Source organism: Ovis aries, chromosome 9 (assembly GCF_016772045.2).
Source record: "Ovis aries strain OAR_USU_Benz2616 breed Rambouillet chromosome 9, ARS-UI_Ramb_v3.0, whole genome shotgun sequence".
NCBI classification, from domain to species: Eukaryota; Metazoa; Chordata; class Mammalia; order Artiodactyla; family Bovidae; genus Ovis; species Ovis aries.
The window spans coordinates 191,181-211,222 of NC_056062.1; the positions used below are offsets into that span (position 1 = coordinate 191,181).

Here is a 20,042-nt window from a genome sequence, read left to right on the forward strand (position 1 = left end):
TTATTTTACAATGCTGTGTTAGTCTCTGCTGCAATATGAGTGCATCATTTGTGTGTGTACATATACACCCTCCCTGTTGATCCTCCCTCCACCCCTCATTCCTCTTTAGGTCATCCCAGAGCAGCAAGCTGAGCTCCCTGTGCTGTTCAGCTACTACCCACCAGCTAGCATTTCACACATGGTAGTGTACATACGTCAATGCTACTCTCTCAATTAGTCCCCTTCCTTCCCTCCCCAGCTGTGTCCACGAGTTCATTTTTTATGGCTTACCTCTATTTATGCTCTGTAAATAGATTCATCAGTATGATTTTTCTAGATTCCATATGTGTGCATATATTTAAACTATGTTTTGAACTATTATATGTGTGTGTGTGTGTGTGTGTGTGTGTTCATTCTGTGCTTAGTTGCTCAGTCCTGTATGAATCCTTGTGACCCCATGAACAGTAGGGTGCATGTGTCGTTTCAAATTATGGTTTTCTAGCGTAACCTAGATTGATGTATCATAAGGTAGTCCTATTTTCAGATTTTAAGGAACGTACATACTGCCCTCCATAGTGGCTATATCAATGTACATTCCTGCAAGAGCACAAGAGGGTTCCCTTTTCTCTATATCCTCTCCTGCATTGTTTGTAGATTTTTTGATAATGCCAACTGTGACTGGTGTGAGGTAATACCATATTTGTAGTTTTGATTTGCATTTCTATAGTACTGACAGAATAGTGAGTGATGTTGAGCATCTTTTCATGGGTTTCTGGCCATATGTATGTCTTCTTTGGAAGATATCAAAGTCTTCTTCTATGGTTCAGCCTCCATTGATCTTTATTTTGCCACTGCCCTGCTGTCTTGATTACTGTAGCTTTGTCGTATAGTCTGAACTGAGGGAGGCTAATTCCAGATTCATTTCTCATTCTTAAGGTGACTTCGGCTATTTGGGTTCTTTTGTGTTTCCACACAAATTGTAAAAATTTTTGTTGTAATTCTGTGAAATATGCCATTGGTAACTTGACAGGGATTGCATTGACTCTCTAGATCGCCTTGGGTAGCACAGTCATTTTCACAATATTGATTCATTTAATCCAAGAACATGGTGTATCTCACCATCTGTTGTGTAATCTTTGATCTCTAAGCATAATGTTTTGATATTCATGAATTTTATTTTTTTTTAATTTTTTAAATTTTAAAATCTTTAATTCTTACATGCGTTCCCAAACATGACCCCCCCCTCACCTCCATCCCCACAACATCTCTCTGGGTCATCCCCATGCACCAGCCCCAAGCATGCTGCACCCTACGTCAGACATGGACTGGCGATTCAATTCTTACATGATAGTATACATGTTAGAATTCCCATTCTCCCAAATCATCCCACCCTCTCCCTCTCCCTCTGAGTCCAAAAGTCCGATATACACATCTGTGTCTTTTTTCCTGTCTTGCATACAGGGTCGTCATTGCCATCTTCCTAAATTCCATATATATGTGTTAGTATACTGTATTGGTGTTTTTCTTTCTGGCTTACTTCACTCTGCATAATTGGCTCCAGTTTCATCCATCTCATCAGAACTGATTCAAATGAATTCTTTTTAATGGCTGAGTAATACTCCATTGTGTATATGTACCACAGCTTTCTTATCCATTCATCTGCTGATGGACATCTAGGTTGTGTCCATGTCCTGGCTATTATAAACAGTGCTGCGATGAACATTGGGGTACATGTGTCTCTTTCAATTCTGGTTTCCTCGGTGTGTATGCCCAGAAGTGGGATTGCTGGGTCATAAGGTAGTTCTATTTGCAATTTTTTAAGGAATCTCCACACTGTTCTCCATAGTGGCTGTACTAGTTTGCATTCCCACCAACAGTGTAGGAGGGTTCCCTTTCTCCACACCCTCTCCAGCATTTATTGCTTGCAGATTTTTGGATCGCAGCCATTCTGACTGGTGTGAAGTGGTACCTCATTGTGGTTTTGATTTGCATTTCTCTAATAATGAGTGATGTTGAGCATCTTTTCATGTGTTTGTTAGCCATCCGTATGTCTTCTTTGGAGAAATGTCTATTTAGTTCTTTGGCCCATTTTTTGATTGGGTTGTTTATTTTTCTGGAATTGAGCTGCATAAGTTGCTTGTATATTTTTGAGATTAGTTGTCAGTTGCTTCATTTGCTATTATTTTCTCCCATTCAGAAGGCTGTCTTTTCACCTTGCTTATAGTTTCCTTTGTTGTGCAGAAGCTTTTAATTTTAATTAGATCCCATTTGTTTATTTTTGCTTTTATTTCCAGAATTCTGGGAGGTGGATCATAGAGAATCCTGCTGTGATTTATGTCGGAGAGTGTTTTGCCTATGTTCTCCTCTAGGAGTTTTATAGTTTCTGATCTTACATTTAGGTCTTTAATCCATTTTGAGTTTATTTTTGTGTGCGGTGTTAGGAAGTGATCTAGTTTCATTCTTTTACAAGTGGTTGACGAGTTTTCCCAGCACCACTTGTTAAAGAGATTGTCTTTACTCCATTGTATATTCTTGCCTCCTTTGTCAAAGATAAGGTGTCCATATGTGTGTGGATTTATCTCTGGGCTTTCTATTTTGTTCCATTGATCTATATGTCTGTCTTTGTGCCAGTGCCATACTGTCTTGATGACTGTGGCTTTGTAGTAGAGCCTGAAGTCAGGCAAGTTGATTCCTCCAGTTCCATTCTTCTTTCTCAAGATTGCTTTGGCTATTCGAGGTTTTTTGTATTTCCATACAAATCTTGAAATTATTTGTTCTAGTTCTGTGAAAATGTGGCTGGTAGCTTGACAGGGATTCCATTGAATTTGTAAATTGCTTTGGGTAGTATACTCATTTTCACTATATTGATTCTTCCGACCCATGAACATGGTATATTTCTCCATCTACCAGTGTCCTCTTTGATTTCTTTCATCAGTGTTTTATAGTTTTCTATATATAGGTCTTTAGTTTCTTTAGGTAGATATATTCCTAAGTATTTTATTCTTTTCGTTGCAATGGTGAATGGAATTGTTTCCTTAATTTCTTTTTCTACTTTCTCATTATTCGTGTATAGGAATGCAAGGGATTTCTGTGTGTTGATTTTATATCCTGCAACTTTACTATATTCATTGATTAGCTCTAGTAATTTTCTGGTGGAGTCTTTAGGGTTTTCCATGTAGAGGATCATGTCATCTGCAAACAGTGAGAGTTTTACTTCTTCTTTTCCAATTTGGATTCCTTTTATTTCTTTTTCTGTTCTGACTGCTGTGGCCAAAACTTCCAGAACTATGTTGAATAGTAGCAGTGAAAGTGGACACCCTTGTCTTGTTCCTGACTTTAGGGGAAATGCTTTCAATTAAAAAAAATCGAAATCATTCCAAGCATCTTTTCTGACCATAATGCATTAAGATTAGATCTCAATTACAGGAGAAAAACTATTAAAAATTCCAACATATGGAGGTTGAACAACACACTTCTGAATAACCAACAAATCACAGAAGAAATCAAAAAAGAAATCAAAATATGCATAGAAACTAATGAAAATGAAAACACAACAATCCAAAACCTGTGGGACACTATAAAAGCAGTGCTAAGAGGAAAGTTCATAGCAATACAGGCATACCTCAAGAAACAAGAAAAAGTCAAATAAATAACCTAACTCTGCAACTAAAGCAACTAGAAAAGGAAGAGTTGGAGAACCCCAGAGTTAGTAGAAGGAAAGAAATCTTAAAAATTAGGGCAGAAATAAATGCAAAAGAAACAAAAGAGACCATAGCAAAAATCAACAAAGCCAAAAGCTGGTTCTTTGAAAGGATAAATAAAATTGACAAACCATTAGCCAGACTCATCAAGAAGCAAAGAGAGAAAAATCAAATCAATAAAATTAGAAATGAAAATGGAGAGATCACAACAGACAACACAGAAATACAAAGGATTATAAGAGACTACTATCAGCAGTTGTATGCCAATAAAATGGACAACGTAGAAGAAATGGACAAATTCTTAGAAAAGTACAATTTTCCAAAACTGAACCAGGAAGAAATAGAAAATCTTAACAGACCCATCACAAGCACGGAAATTGAAGCGGTAATCAGAAATCTTCCAGCAAACAAAAGCCCAGGTCCAGATGGCTTCACAGCTGAATTCTACCAAGAATTTCGAGAAGAGCTAACACCTATCCTCCTCAAACTCTTCCAGAAAATTGCAGAGGAAGGTAAACTTCCAAACTCATTCTATGAGGCCACCATCACCCTAATACCAAAACCTGATAAAGATGTCACAAAAACAAGAAAACTACAGGCCAATATCACTGATGAACATAGATGCAAAAATCCTCAACAAAATTCTAGCAATCAGAATCCAACAACACATTAAAAAGATCATACACCATGACCAAGTGGGCTTTATCCCAGGGATGCAAGGATTCTTCAATATCCGCAAATCAATCAATGTAATTCACCACATTAACAAATTGAAAAATAAAAACCATATGATTACCTCAATAGATGCAGAGAAGGCCTTTGACAAAATTCAACATCCATTTATGATAAAAACTCTCCAGAAAGCAGGAATAGAAGGAACATACCTCAACATAATAAAAGCTATATATGATATTCATGAATTTTAAAAGTATCTGCAGTTCATTCCCTTTTTCTGCCATAAGGGTGGTGTCATCTGCATATCTGAGATTATCGATATTTCTCCTGGCAATCCTGATTCCAGCTTGTGCTTCTTCCAGCCCAGTGTTTCTCATGATGTACTCTGCATATAAGTTAAATAAGCAGAGTGACAAGTTACAGCCTTGACGTACTCCTTTTCCTATCTGGAACCAGTCTGTTGTTCCATGTCCAGTTCTAACTGTTGCTTCCCAACCTGCATATAGGTTTCTCACGAGGCAGATCAGGTGGTCTGGTATTCCCATCTCTTTCAGAATTTTCCACAGTTTATTGTGATCCACCAGTCAAAGGCTTTGGCATAGCCAATAAAGCAGAAATCGACGTTTTTCTGGAACTCTCTTGCTTTTTCCATGATCTAGTGGATGTTGGCAATTTGATCTCTGGTTCCTCTGCCTTTTCTAAAACCAGCTGGAACATTAGAAGTTCATGGTTCACATTTTGCTGAAGCCCATCTTGGATTTTGAGATGAGTGCAATTGTGTGGTAGTTCGAGCATTCTCTGGCATTGCCTTTCTTTGGGATTGGAATGAAAACTGACCTTCTCCAGTCCTGTGGCCACTGCTGAGTTTTCCAAATTTGCTGGCATATTGAGTGCAGCATTTTCACAGCATCATCTTTCAGGATTTGAAATAGCTCCACTGGAATTCCATCACCTCCACTAGCTTTGTTTGTAGTGATGCTTTCCAAGGCCCACTTGACTTCACATTCTAGGATGTCTGGCTCTAGGTGAGTGATCACACCATCGTGATTATCTGGGTCGTGAAGCTTTTTAAACAGTTATTTTGTGTATTCTTGCCACCTCTTCTTAATATCTTCTGCTTCTGTTAGGCCCATACCATTCCTGTCCTTTATCAATGTTCCTACATTGTTAGGAACATCTTAACCAATGAACCAGCAAGGATATAAGGAAGTAAATATCTTTATGACCCTTAATTTGCACCCATCTGATGTAGATTATTTATCTCCATCTTGTTTAATTCTTTGCCTGAGGTTATGTCTTAGCTGTTCATTTGTAGTCTTTGTCTCCTCATTTTGCCTATTTTTTTGTTTCTATGCATTAATATTAGGTAGATGATCCATGACTCCATGTTGAATGAGTGGACTTAAGTATAGTGTCTCCTGTGTGGCTCAGAAGAACAGTTACTCCAGGTCAGCAGAGACAGGAAATCCAGTGTGTCTCCTGTGTAGGCTGAGTGTGGTGTCCTGTTGGATGTGCCAACGTTGCTTTGGGCAGGCTGATGGGTCTGGTTGACCACCAGTGCAGCTGAGCGTGAACCCCACCTCAACAGTTGCAGATGTGCTTCTGGCTGGAGCTGACATGGTCTGGGAACCACCTTGAGGGGTTGTGAGTCATGGCCGAGTCCAACCACTGTGTGTGGTAGGGAAGGAGTCTGTTGGGGGAATCCAGGCCCTCAGGGGGAAGCCATTTTGGAGGAGCGTTGTGGGCATGGCTGGGCTAGATATGTGTGTTCCACAGGTAATAGAGAGACATAGTAGGGCAAGCAGTGCCAGCAAGGTAAGTGGGGAATGTCAGAATTCTCTCCTGCTAGCACTGGGCCAGCTAGGTACAGGGAGGATTTTTTAAAATGTCATCAATAAGTGATTTCATGCCTAGAGAAATTTCCAAGAAAACCTTGCCCCTTTGGCACTTTTCCTAAAACTAGTCCATAATTCTCCTTTCCACATGACCTATGCACTTTTCAAGCTGCTGCCTTATGAGCTGACATTCAGAATCAGTACTTTGGCACAAGCCTATTAAGTGATTGGGCCCACATGGGATCTCATTGATAAGATGGCTCATTATGATGATTTCACAAAGAATAAATCACAGTGATCTGTGAGACTGACCAAACTGCCCAAATGGCATCCTATTATCTCACTGGTACCTATCTTCTCAAAGCTGCGAGACCACCAGATTCCAGACCTCTGGCTATGTGATAATCCCTTCAGAGAATTTCCCATTGGTGGGGTATAAGAAAGACTCTGTCTGATAGGGGGGAATATTGGTTCTCCTTAAGAGCCAGTCACCCTCTCTTTTCCCTCTAATGAATTACCTTTTCTTGTCTGACCGCCCAGCTTGCTCTCTTTTCCTCCACACTCACCTTACATTTTAGTGCCAAAACCCGGGAAGGAAGATCCATGGCACCTGGGTAGGCTCCTTGCCCACCTCCAGTTGTCCCCTCCCTTGGACCTTGCCAAGAAACTGAGACTCTCCACTTGCCTTGCTGGACTCACATCCACACACCAGCCCACTTTTCATCCACAGGTTACAAGAGTGAGTGAAATCCTATTCTCTCGGATCTTCTCTCTCACACTGGGCGGGAGGATTTCCATGGCCCTTGCACCCCATCTGACTTTGAAATAGGGGATGCCCATATCAAACCAGACTGTTATTACTCTCTGAGAGAGTCCTGAGAATGGGGAAGCCTTTTCTCTCGGACCTTTCTTCTCGCTTTCTCTCGCCTTTGCCTAACCTCCCTCTTCAGTGGCAATGGGAAATTCTCAATCCCAGCCCTCAAAAACCTACTCCTCTAGGATGCCTTCTCCATAACCTAAAAGCCTTGGGCTTCCAAGGGAAGATAAGACCAAAAAGACTTATTTACTATTTTATTTACTATTCTAACACTGTCTGGCTGCAACACAGACTCGATAACAGGTCCCGATGGCAAGAAAATGGAACTCTTTATGATGATACTCTACCGGACCTTGATAGCTTCTGCCACCGCAATGCCAAATGGTTAGAAATCCCTTATGTTCAGGCCTTCTTTGCTCTTCACTCTCGACCCTCTCTCTGTGAATCCACTCTGGGCCACATCCTCCAAATACGATGCTTCCCCTTCCCTGTTCAGACTTGCCTTCTTCCTTCGACCCTTCCAACCACAGCCCACCCCCTATCACTCCCAATCCCCTTGCAGCAGCTCCAGATCCAGTTCCACAACCTCCACCTTACACCCCCTCCTTCCTCCCTCCTTCTCAGGCACAGGCCACTGCTGCAGCTCCTGACCCCCACCCCAGCCTGTGCCTGAGATAAGCTCTGAGACCTCAGCCCCATCGTCTACCCCAGGGTCCTAAGGCTTTACCCCACCTCCCTTGATCCCCTCCCTAGTACCCTGTCGCAAACACCTTTAAGACAGGAAACTTCACCGCAGGACTCCGCTCCTTTCTGTGCTCCACTCCTCCCTTTAGGGGAAGTAGCTGGGGCAGAAGGCATCGTTCAGGTTCATGTCCCATTCTCCCTCTTTGATCTATCTCACATTGAAAAGCATCTTGGCTCCTTCTCCTCGGACCCTAATAATTATCTAAAAGAATTCAAGCATCTTACCCAGTCTTACAACTTAACCTGGCATGATATTTACATCATCCTTTCCTCCACTCTTCTCCCAGAAGTGAAGGAACAACTACAGCAAGCCTCTCAGGTGCGTGCTGATGAGATACACAGGACAGACAACACTAAACCCATAGGGGCAACAGCTGTTCCCACGATGATCCCAACTGGGATTACTAGGCAGGGAGACCTGGACAAGCAGCCTGTAATCACGTGGTTGCTTGCTTCATTGTGAGCTTCCAAAAGGCAAGGCATAAAGCCATCAACTTTGATAAGCTCTTGGAAATAACTCAAGGGCTAGATAAAAACCCAGCACAGTTTCTAGCCAGGTTAACAGAAGCACTACAAAAATTTTCAAAATTAGGCCCCACTTCAGCAGAGGGCACCATTGTCCTTAACACCCATTTTATCTGCCAGTTGTCCCCAAATATCCAAAAGAAACTAAAAAAGGCATAAGGTCCTCAAACCCCTCAATGAGACCTTTTAAATTTAACCTTTAAGATTTTCAATAACCAGAAAGGACAGGCAAAGCTAGAGAAGGCCCAACGAGATCAGGCCAAATGCCACCTTTTAGCCACTGCCCTACATGGCTCCAAGCCTCCATCAACCAACAAAGAAAGGAAGCAACCTGGGCCCTGCTTCAAACGCAGCAAAGAAGGCCACTGGACCCACTCACACCTAAAGCCAAGGCCCCCTCCAGGTCCATGTCCCAGCTGTGGCACAAAGGGACATTGGATCCCTTTAGGGAACCGGACATCCCCTCCTGATCCTGAGCTGTTCTCTGACCCAGCTCTGACCAGGCTCACCACTGAAACACTGGAGGTGCCCAGGGCCCCAGGCCCCAACTCTCATCACCTCTATGGAGCCCAGGGTAACTTTTGCAGTGGCAGGTGTCGACTAAAAAAAGATGTACAACTGGAGAGTTGTGAGTTAAGTTTTATTTGGGGCAAAATGAGAACTGCAGCCCAGGAAGCAGCATCTCAGACAGCTCTGAGAGAAGACTTCTCTCAAGTAGCAGTGGAGGAAAGACAATTTATAAGCTTTGGGGGAAGTAGCAGTAGTAGTAGTAGCTTAGTTGCTAAGTCATGTCCGACTCTTGAGACCCCATGGACTGTAGCCTGCCAGGCTCCTCTGTCCATGGGACTCTTCAGGCAAGAATACAGGAGTGGATTGCCATTTCCTTCTCCAGGGGATCTTCCCAACCCACGAACTGAACCTGGGTCTCCTGCACTGCAGGCAGATTCTTTACCAAAGAGGGAATGCAATACCATGAAGCACTCATTTTACAAAAGGCTTTTTGTTAGTCATGAGGATCTGATATCACCATGAAGGGATTTAGTGTTTCTCTAGATATGAGGAGATGCAAGGATTGAAATCATAAAATCTGTCCCTAAAAACATCCAACTATCTAAAGACCTGTCCCACCAGATTCCCTGGAGCACCCAGTGCCTCACTTCATGGGGTTGTTGAAGGTCAACAGCTAGAGCAGCATGGGGTTCAATCTCTAGATGCCTTTGTTGTTCAGTCGTTGGCAATGCTCTTGGTCCATGCCAATTTGTAGTTGACACAGCCCCCTTGTGGTCATAAATCTGACCATACTTTGGCGGGCATTTCATGAGCATTTTGTTTCGCATTGCTGGGAAGGCTCATTCCCAGTTCTGAAGAAGGTTTTTGTTGATAAGACAATGTGCTATTACTGGACTAGGTCTTAATAGTCAAAAATCTCTGGACACCTGTCTTCTAGTTATGGTCCAGGAAAGTATTCCCTCTCGTTGCATCTTTTCAAACCTAGAGTTACATTATTACAATCATTGATCATATATCAAGCTATACATTTGATCAACTGCTTCAAGTCTAGTCATCATTTTCATTGGAGATTCATACACTTGGTAATACAAGAAATGATAATCTTGTGAAACAAGCAAAATACAACTGGTGTAGTTAATAACACTAGCAGAATTAAAAGTAAGTATTTTAGCCATGAGCCTCCCACACCAGTTTTCTTAAAAGATCGTCAAGATTAAGGAATGGGTCACTGAAAGCAGAAATCTTATTTTTCATGTGATTCAAATGTGTTACATTAAAGGATTTACCAGGTATGAAAATATACCATTCAGTTTGCATTATAACACAGATATCTCCCTGAGATGCTTTAAGGTGTCAAGGGCCTTGCAGTTGTGTAGCACTGCCTCTCTCATCATAGGGATCTCAGAATTCAATAGGCTAATAGCCCAGTTACTCTCATTTAAAGCTTATGACAGATGTTAAGGCTTAGATATGGTCAATTACATCCTCCAACCCCACTGAAGGTGCACACACACACACACATATACACAAAAGCTGCTAAATGATCATACCAGTAGAATACAGGTCTTTAACCCACTGGGATCATACCAATGGTAGACTGGCTAGGGTTACCTCTAATTCATTGACGTGTATGACATAAAATTCATGGGAATCCCAGGCTACACCTTCATATACAACCCTGTAGATATGAAGGCCATAAACTAGTGCCGCAAATCCACTGAGTTCCATACCAATCACTCTCTCTAAGGGTAATAAGAGACATAGTTCATAAAGCACCCAGCCTTGTCTCGTAATTGCCAGGTTGATCATTTTTAGTATGACTTAACCCTTCCCAACACAGAGGAACTTTTAAACTTAAATTACCATAACCTAGTGTTAACCATGTAGATCTACCCCATAACTGTGGGAATTTTCCTTTTCACAAATGATAGGTTAATTTTGTTAATTGAGACTTAGGTCATTACTCCAATTGAGTTAAAATGACCCTAAGAGAACACTTAAATCTATGGCCAGCATCCCCAGAGCAGGTATTATTAATTGGCCAGGTGAGAGAATCCCATTCATAATATCGTGAAGATAGAACAGGACTGAACAGTCATCTAAAAGAAATTTCCTAGTGGGTAACCCTGGAGAACAAAAATCCACCAAGGAAACCCAAAAGTACTAGACATAGGTAATTGGCCACAATCAAACAATTGGATTGAGTTTTAAACTAGCATAGAATCATGTCCATGATAGAAAAGATTGATTGATACGCATAGGTCCAAGGAATCAAGAAAACATTATAAATGATCATAAAAGTCAGATCAGCATCTTGGGCAAGCTGTCTACTTGTGATGTCATCTTCTTCTCGTCCTAGAGTAGTGTCTTTTCCTCTGTTTGAGCATTGTTTTAAGGTGAGTTTGAGGTCAGCAGGCATCTTTATAGACCCCGTCCAGCTTAGGGGCCTTTGGAAGTGGGAGTTAGCCCAAGAGTCAATTTCCCTTCAATTTCACTGGGCATGAGCTAGTTAAAAGTACCTGATAGAAAGGTCCATCCATCCAGGTTGGAGAGAGTTCCTTAAACTATGTCTTCTTTCAGTCTTAATTGCAGGTCATGCGTGAAGCATCTGATCTTCATCCAAAGATAGATTACTAAGATAAGCTTCAGAAACAACCCTAGAGTGTCCTTTAATAATGCAATTAAATTTTACGTTAATATACCCTAACAACAAAGAACTATCCAGGAAATGAGTCTTAGTAGATACAGACCTCCATTAACAAACTGGGATTTAACATTCATTGAAACATCTTTTTCTCCCTAAAATCACCATCATTTTAACCAAATATAACCAAATTAAGACTTATTTGTAATATAAATATGGTCGCAATAAACTTTTCCTGATGATTTATATAACCATAATTGATCATAGACTTTTTTGCGTTGCTGAGACTACAAAAGTCTCAGACTGAACGTTTAAAATAAAACCTTTCAGGACTAGGAAAGTCATGCCAAACGTTTATCACAGATTTTGCCTAACAGATCTAAGTGAATTCCTCCCATCTTAAGGTCTCAGATTCAAGTTCCTTCAGATTTCTGTACCTGTTAGTGAAATAACCTTCCTAACTTATCTGATAAAATTACTGGAAACTAAGAGTTTCCAATCTCTGGAGGGTTCAGACAGAGAGAAAAGACAAATGTTTCGATTTTTTATAAAATATAATTTTACCAAATTACTGTCATAATTAGTTTGAAGGGAAAGTTTTTCTTAAACCTGAAAAACTAGAAACCATAAAAGTTATAAGCATATTCACCAGTTCATTCAGTCCTCTTGTTAACCTTTGTGAAGTCAGCAGATTTTTCTTTAGAATCTTTCTCCACTTCAGAAACTGGTATTTATCCAAAAGTTATTTTTATAAATCTTGAAGGGGAAGCATTTTTGCAAAATTTGGTTAGTGCTATGACAATATTTTGAGATAGTAACTGAATTATACCCGATAACATTTTACCCAAACATATCAAAATTTCAGGAACTCCATACAGTTTCTAGGATATCTATATTAGTAACATATTACCATACAATATAACCTGAGACTTATTACTCACTTGACAATACTTTCCATGTAGTTCTGTATATAAGACAAACCTAATTAGTGTAATATCTCTCTTTGGGATGTTTCAGGGGCCTTCTGAAGCATCCCAAAGTTAGGCTAGAAATCTTCTTCCTTAGAATGATTTAAGAAGCCTTGTCAACAAATATCAAAGAGGTTTAGAACAACTCAGTGAGATAAGACTACAAGTCATTGTGAAACAATACTGTTCAGCTAGCCAAAGTCACAATAAAGAATTTCAGAACAGATCATTTAAGAGATAAAGAAACTTAAATCTGTTGTCAAAGGCAGTTCTTTATATGAAGGAAAGCTGTCCTCTTAACAGACAGAAAAGCTAAACTCAAGTGTTTGCACCAGCTTACTTAAAAGGTACACTTAGTTAACTTTATTTTAAACTTAGTCCTAACCATATATATATAAACTCTTTCCTCATGGTTTACTTTTCAGAAACCTTATCGTACCCATTACTGTGTTCTTCCATCCTAAAACGTCACCTGTAAGTCAGACTTACTTCGTTTTCCCTTCACAAAATGAAATTCTATTCCTCATACCTTCTTTACTGAAAACACACTTCCTACTTCCCTTAAGCAACCAAGAACTGACTTTTATATTAGCATTTTATAGATAAATAAATAAAATACCAGTGATGATTTCTAAAATCTTTGTTTTCTTAGAGAACATTTTAGAATGGCACCAAACATCATTTATGTTTAATCTCAAATCTCTTTAGTTTCTCAGTAAGAGGTAATTAGTGTTTAGTAGTAAATGTTTCAAAATCTTATTTTATTTGGAAATAACTCTGCTATTCAATAGACTTCCAACACTTATTTTAGCACAACCCTTAGAAGTTCAAGTTACCCCAATCTGGAGAGACTATTTCAGATATATATTCCTAAAGAGCATAATTATTTTTAATAGAGCCTATCTAAAGGCTCATAGCTCATCTACATTTTTTTTCATCTACATTTTTTTAGAAGTCTTTTCACTGGAAGTCATTTCCTTGCTGACAAACTTGTAACAGATATAATAATATTTAACTTATATTAAACCTAGGTACAATGGAAATATTCTGTTTAATGTTAACTACTCTTAGACATGTCTACATCATTTAAATCAACAACTAAACATTAATATCAGGTATTTTATACTGAATATTTCCCATTTCACATGGACCTGAAATTCATTTAGGTTAATTTCTCTTGTATTTAGAATTACTGATGTGTAAGTGCTTACTTTTTTTAAGGCCAATTAGATTAGAGTTCATTTACAAACTGATCTCAGCAATAAGCAATATTATCAAAAAAGCAAAGACACTCACTGAGACATACATACACGCAAATAGACACAAGAGATCCTATAGCTTTGTTTTTCAAAGTTAGTTATGAATAAAAAATGGTTGCAGTAAGATTTTAAAAGGTTTTGTTCCCCTTTATGTTTGTTTTGGTTTCAGGAATTAGATATGGTCTAGATGTATAGGAGGAGTTATTTCCTCAGGGTAAGAATTCTTAAAGAGATAATTTTTCTCTTCAAGCTTCCTCTGGAGTCTAAAGAATATTGCGACCACATTGTCAAAAATTGTATTTTTTTGTGACCATAGTTTTACAGCTGAAATTTAGACCAGATATTGCTCAACTTGGCCCTGATAACAAGGGTAGATTGGTCCCAGCAAGGATTGTCTCTCTGGGAAAGTAGGGGGTCTCAATTTGATCAGCCCCCGGCTGTTGATTACAGGAGGAAGTCCTGGAAATGAGAGAACTTCAGTCCATTTTCTTATCCTATGTCAGTAAACATCTAATAATTTTAGGCCACTTTTCTTGGCATTGGATCATAGCTATAGATTGACCAGTCATTTAAAAAGTCTCCCCAAGGGTTTCCCAGGTGCGGTGTAGAAGCTTAGAGTGAGCAATTCACATATTAGCTCGAACAGTTTGTACCAGATGTCTGTGCACTCAAACCAAACCAACAAACCAAACTGAACAACTTCACCAGCCAGGAGTCATACTCCAAATGAAACAGAAAGCAGAGAGATGCTCCCAAATCAAAAGCCAAGTGGCAAAAGTGCCCCCAAAAGCAAAACCAAATGGCATAAATGCCAAACATTACTTCCCAGTTCCACTAGACCTGTGACCCGGCAAAGTCAGTGCTAGCAGCCTTTCTCATTCTGATAGTTTCAAGCAATTTCTTGTTGATTTTCTGCGAAGAAGTTACTCTACCATTTTCTGTTTTATAAGCTTCTAGATACCAGTCATGGAGAAGGCAATGACAACCCACTCCAGTACTCTTGCCTAGAAAATCCCATGGCCAGAGGAGCCTGGTAGGCTGCAGTCCATCGGGTCACTAACAGTCAGACACAACTGAGCGACTTCACTTTCGCTTTTCACTTTCATTCATGGGAGATGGAAATGGCAACCCACTCCAGCGTTCTTGCCTGGAGAATTCCAGGGACAGGGGAGCCTGGTGGGCTGCCGTCTTTCAGTCTTCACACAATACAGAAAGGCAAGGCAAGAAGGGCAGATCCTACCACTGTAAATCAAGGCTCTGCTTTTCTAAACACCATGGAAAGACAGCAATTTTAGGTCACAACTGGCAGACAAATACTTCAAGGCACATTTAAAGTTTGTCTCCAAAGAGTACAAAGGCTCCTAAACCAGAGAAACTTGCTAAAGGACAGCTCCAAGAATTGTACATGGAGCTAAACCGACTGTTGTCAGCAGGCTGGCCTGAGAACCCTTAGTTTGTGTCAGGGACCTCGGCCACAGGAAATGATGTCACTTCCATAACAGAACAGAACCCGGAACCTGGGTATCAGACTCCCACGGAAGAGCCCCCAGTCAGACTGCTCGCTGCCATGATGTTCTGCTGTTTCCCTGCCCCCAGGCTGAAGGCCTCAGCAGACCTCAAAGAAGTGTGTGGGCGCGAAGTGGGCTGGCTGGGGACCACCCCCGCAGCCACGAGAACTAGGCATCTGGCCTTTTTCTCAGGAACAGGGAACACGGGAGCCCCAGGCCGGGCCAGTCTTGTCCCGTCACCCGGCTAACATGAGTCCTTTATCTGTGAGTCTATAATGGGTTCCTCGGGGTATGTCTGCCTCAACAAGCCCAGGCCATGTGGTCACAAGCCTGTGGGCCGGGTTGACATCAGGGCAGGCGGGCATGGGGATAGAGTCCTAGCCAGCCCGGCTGCCCAGGTACCTCACACCCTCACGAGTCTCCACCCCCCTGGCATGGGGGTGCACGCACCCATGCATCTCTTTGATTCTGGGAGAAGTTCCACTGTGCAGAAGCAGCCACACTCAGTCTTGCCAGCAGGGCTACCCTCAACGTCATTGCAGAGCTTCCCACTGGATCTGGCCGATGGGGAGACATCCCGACCACCACCACCCCGCGTGAGGCCCAGTGCAAGCTCCAGGTGAGCGTGCCCAAGGAGGGTCAGCCCACTGGAATGAAGAGGGGCAAGGCCTGCTGCCCAGATACCACCCAGGACACACCCCGGGACCAGTCTGAGTCTGCGACACGCCTGGCACACGGCTCTGACCCAGAGGCTCGAGAAGTTGCCTCTGAGGCGGGATGGGACCTGGAGCCCAGCAGGCAGAGCACAGTGAGGAGGCTGGGCCTTCATGTGAGTGTGTGGGGAGGGGTGCTGACCTACACAGCGGGGGTACAGAGCTGGGGCTGGGCCGAGACCAAGGCTGGCCTCATCACCCATCTTTACTGCAGTCCCAGAAGGCATCCTATTGGGACTTCCTCAGTGGACTTGTCTTCAAAGTTCAGGGAAGAATTCTGTCCCGCAGAGGCACAGGGCAAGGCCTCCACCCGAAATCTTTTGTTCTCTCACAGCTCTAGCACCAGGCCCCAAGTTCAACAGGCAGACCTCAAGACCTGTCTCTACGGAGATGGTTGCTCAGGTGCAGACCCAATTTCCACTGAGGGAGGTAAGCCGATTTCCCACCCAAAGACACCGGGCCCGCTCGGTATCGGCCTACACACGGAAGATCAGGTCTCTGTGCCTGTCAGGAACCCCAGCCCCAGGCGCCAATGCTCCAATCCCCAGGGAGAACTCCACGTCCACCTTCATGTGCAGTTACACCTGCCCCTGCTCGGGCTGGCAGGAGGGACCTGAGTCAGGCGATAAGACCACCCTGCAAAGAGTCTGCCCTGGCTGCTCCCAAGACTCACATGCAGGATGACTGACCCACCCTGCAACAATGGGGCTCCCTGCTCTGGACAGAGACCCAGAGCCGTCTCACTTCCATTTCTGGAAACACGTGTCTGGGGGTTACTTGCATCTCTCCTCCTTCTGTCCTAGTTCCCAAGACTGAGAGAATCTCTTAGCTCACAGCTGCAAAAGCACAAAGGGGTTTTATCGCTCGCGAGTAGAGGCTCATGTCTCATCCAAGCAGTGGACTTCTAACAAGTTCCCAGAGCTCCGGATTACACTGCTTATATAGCGTGTTCTCTCGAAAATTTGAGAAGCGGCAGTTTCGGGTTGGGGACGTCTAATTGGTTACCTTCTGTGCAAGGGTGTTGGCTTCTGATTGGTTTGCCATTTCTCCTCCTGGCCACGGGTGCTGATTTGCTCACTGGGTGGTGGGGTGAGGTCAGGTATTCCCAAAGGCTCTTGGAGTCCCAAAGCTCTTTCCCTGGAACCTTACAAGATGGGGCTTTTCTGTTAGTAAAATTAGGAATAGGTCCTTCATGCTCCATCCTCGCTGGACCTCACCCTTTAAATGCTGTCAACTTTCCCTCAGCCAATAGACTGAGTTCCCTTTCCTGAGCTTCTCTTCATCACTTTCTCTGTGTTCTTGACACACCATGTTCTTCACAAGTTGGGGACTGTTTTCCTCTAAGTGTCAAGCCATAAAACCCACGGTCGGTACATTTCCAGAGCATTAAGGACCTTCACTGCTGCAGTCACCACTCCAGTTGTTGGGGGCCTTTCATTCTCCGCCCCACCCTCCACCCCCAGCAAATCCTCTATTCACCTCAGCCTCCCTGTTCCTCCCTCGCCCTGAGAACCTTCAATCCTCTTCTATCTGAGTCTCTTCCCTAACCTGATGTCACCAGTCAATGCCAATGAACAAAATCATAGAGGGTGTTATTAGACTCACACATATTTTGAGTAGACTTGGGAATTCTGGTTTCCTATTTCCTTTCAGGCACCCTTTGTGTAGGAAAGGGGCAGGGCAGGTGATTTCAAGATTCCATCAGCAAACGAGACCATGGAAATCATCTCCAGCTGGGCACTACTGTCATGCGACGTCTCAGCCAGAAAAACGCTGAACTCTTCCTCAGGCACAAACAAAGTCACCAAAAGAAGCCAGGACAGACAGTGGGTAAAGGAGCACATCAACAACCGGAAAAGCGATGTCTCAACCTCATGACACAAGGCTAGAGGAAGACCCAACATCCTTTGTGGACCAAACGCACTCTGGAAAATCAGTCTACAGTAAAGAAGACAAGCAAGCTGTGAAGCTGCAAGAAGAGGGCAATGCACACGGCCAGCGCAGCCTAGACCTGGAAGCTAGAACCTGAGTTCTAGCCTAGGAGACAATTTAGACGTTGCATGGGAGGCAGTGCACACGGCCTGACCACTCCAAGGAACACGCACCAGCCAACGACAACCCTTTGGAGACAGGTGACGGTCATCCCCGTGGGCCGTGTCTGGACTGCTGACAGCCTTCCCTGGGCAGCCCGAAGACCAGATCCCCAGCATGTCCACAAAGGGCTTGGCAGGACCCTCCAGGGTCCTCCGGACATCTCCTAGCTGCAGTGGCGGATTTCAGATGGGCTCTCACTTCACCAGCGCTGCAATGGATCCTGTCAGGGTCAACGCCACCTGGGGGCCCAACAGGTCGCAGAGGCGCCTGAGACACCAAGTCCTTTCAGCCCCTCCTCACTGGGATGCCCTGGGCTGTGGCGCCCAGGGGAGAGCAGCACTCCCTCAGATCCCACCCTGTGGTCAGTGCTGGAAGTGCAGGCTGCACCTCACTCCTTCACAGGGTCCCTGTTGGCGACTGGGTCAATCTACTACAGCAGAAATCCAAACTGAAATGCAACCACACCTCCCACAAGGCCTCCAAAAGTGCAGGACGATGAACTGAAAACGGAGGGGTGACATGAATGCCGATGGAAACTGGACACTTTACACCAAATTCCCTTCAAATTTTCCTGAGACCTATTCTCCTGCCAACCGTCTCACAATCCAGAAGAAACTCGAGCAGAGGCTAGGCATGAGTTTCAGTCTTCACACACAATACAGAAAGGCAAGGCACAGAAAGGCGATCCTGCGACTGTGTAAAATCAAAGGTCTCTGCTCTGCTAAACACCTTATGGAAAGACAGCAAACGACGTCACACACTGGCAGACAAATACTTCCAAACGCACAGATAAAGGATTTGTCTCCAAAGAGAACACAAACAAGGCTTCTAAACCGAGAGAAACGGCTAAAGGGACAGCAGGCCAAGAAAGGTACATGGAGAGTAAACCGAATGATGCCCAGCACCGAGGGCCTGAGAAACCCGTCCCTAGCTTTGTGTCAGGGACCTCGGCAACGGACCCAGGAAATGATGTCACTTCCCGCAACAGAACCCAACAGAACCCGGAACCTGGGTATCCAGGCCTCCACAGCGGAGAGGCCCCAGCCAGACTGCTCGCTGCCAAGATGTTCTGCTGTTTGCCTGCCCACAGGCCGAGGCCTCAGCCTCAAAGGGAGAGTGTGGGAGCGGAAGACGCTGGCTCAGGACCAACCCCCGCCCCCCACGCCGGGCGAGAGGCATCTGGCCTTTGCCCAAAGGAACAGAAAGGGAACACGGGAGCCCCAGGCCGGGCCAGGCCACCTCTCCCGTCCCACCGGCTAACACTGAGTCCTTTCTCTGTGAGTCTGGGGATGGGTTTTCTCAGGGTATGTCTGCCTCAAGCAAGCCCAGGCACATGTGGGTCACAAGCCTGTGGGCCGGGTGTGTCCACACCCAGGAGAGCGGGCACGGCGGGATGGGAGAGTCCAGCCAGCGCCGGCTGCCCAGGCTGACCTCACACCCTCACGGAGTCTCCACCACCCCGGGCGGTACAGGGTGTCACAGAGCCATGCATCTCTGCTCATTCTGGAAGCAGAAGTTCCACTGTGCAGAAGCAGCAGCCACACTGGCCAGGCGCAGCTGCCAGCAGGGCTGACTGACGGTCAACGTCATTGCAGAGCTTCCCACTGGATCTGGCCGATGAGGAGACATCCCGACCACCACCACCCCCGTGAGGCCCAGTGCAAGCTCCAGGTGAGCGTGCCCAAGGAGGTCAGCCCACTGGGAATGAAGAGAAGCAGGCAAGGCCTGCTGCCAGATACCACCAGGACACACCCCGGGGACCAGTCTGAGTCTGCGACACGCCTCGGCACACCCGGCTCTGACCCAGAGGCTCGAGAACCCCTGCCTCTGAGGCGGGAGGAGGACCTGGAGCCCAGCACGGCAGAGCACACAGGTGAGGAGGCTGGGCCTGTGCATGTGAGTGTGTGGGAGGGGTGCTGACCTACACAGCGTGGGGTACCCCAGAGCTGGGGCTGGGCCGGACCAAGGCTGGCCTCACATCACCCATCTTTCACACTGCAGTCCCAGAAGGCATCCTTTGGGACTTCCTCAGTGGGACTTGTCTTCAAAGTTCAGGGAAGAATTCTGTCT

At 44.2% G+C, this 20,042-nt stretch overlaps 1 pseudogene; it reads left to right on the plus strand.

Annotated features, from left to right (window-relative positions):
• Positions 1 to 19,232, plus strand: part of LOC121820381 (ankyrin repeat domain-containing protein 26-like) — a 68,475-nt pseudogene extending 49,243 nt beyond the window's left edge.
• The last annotated feature ends 810 nt before the right edge of the window (positions 19,233 to 20,042 follow it).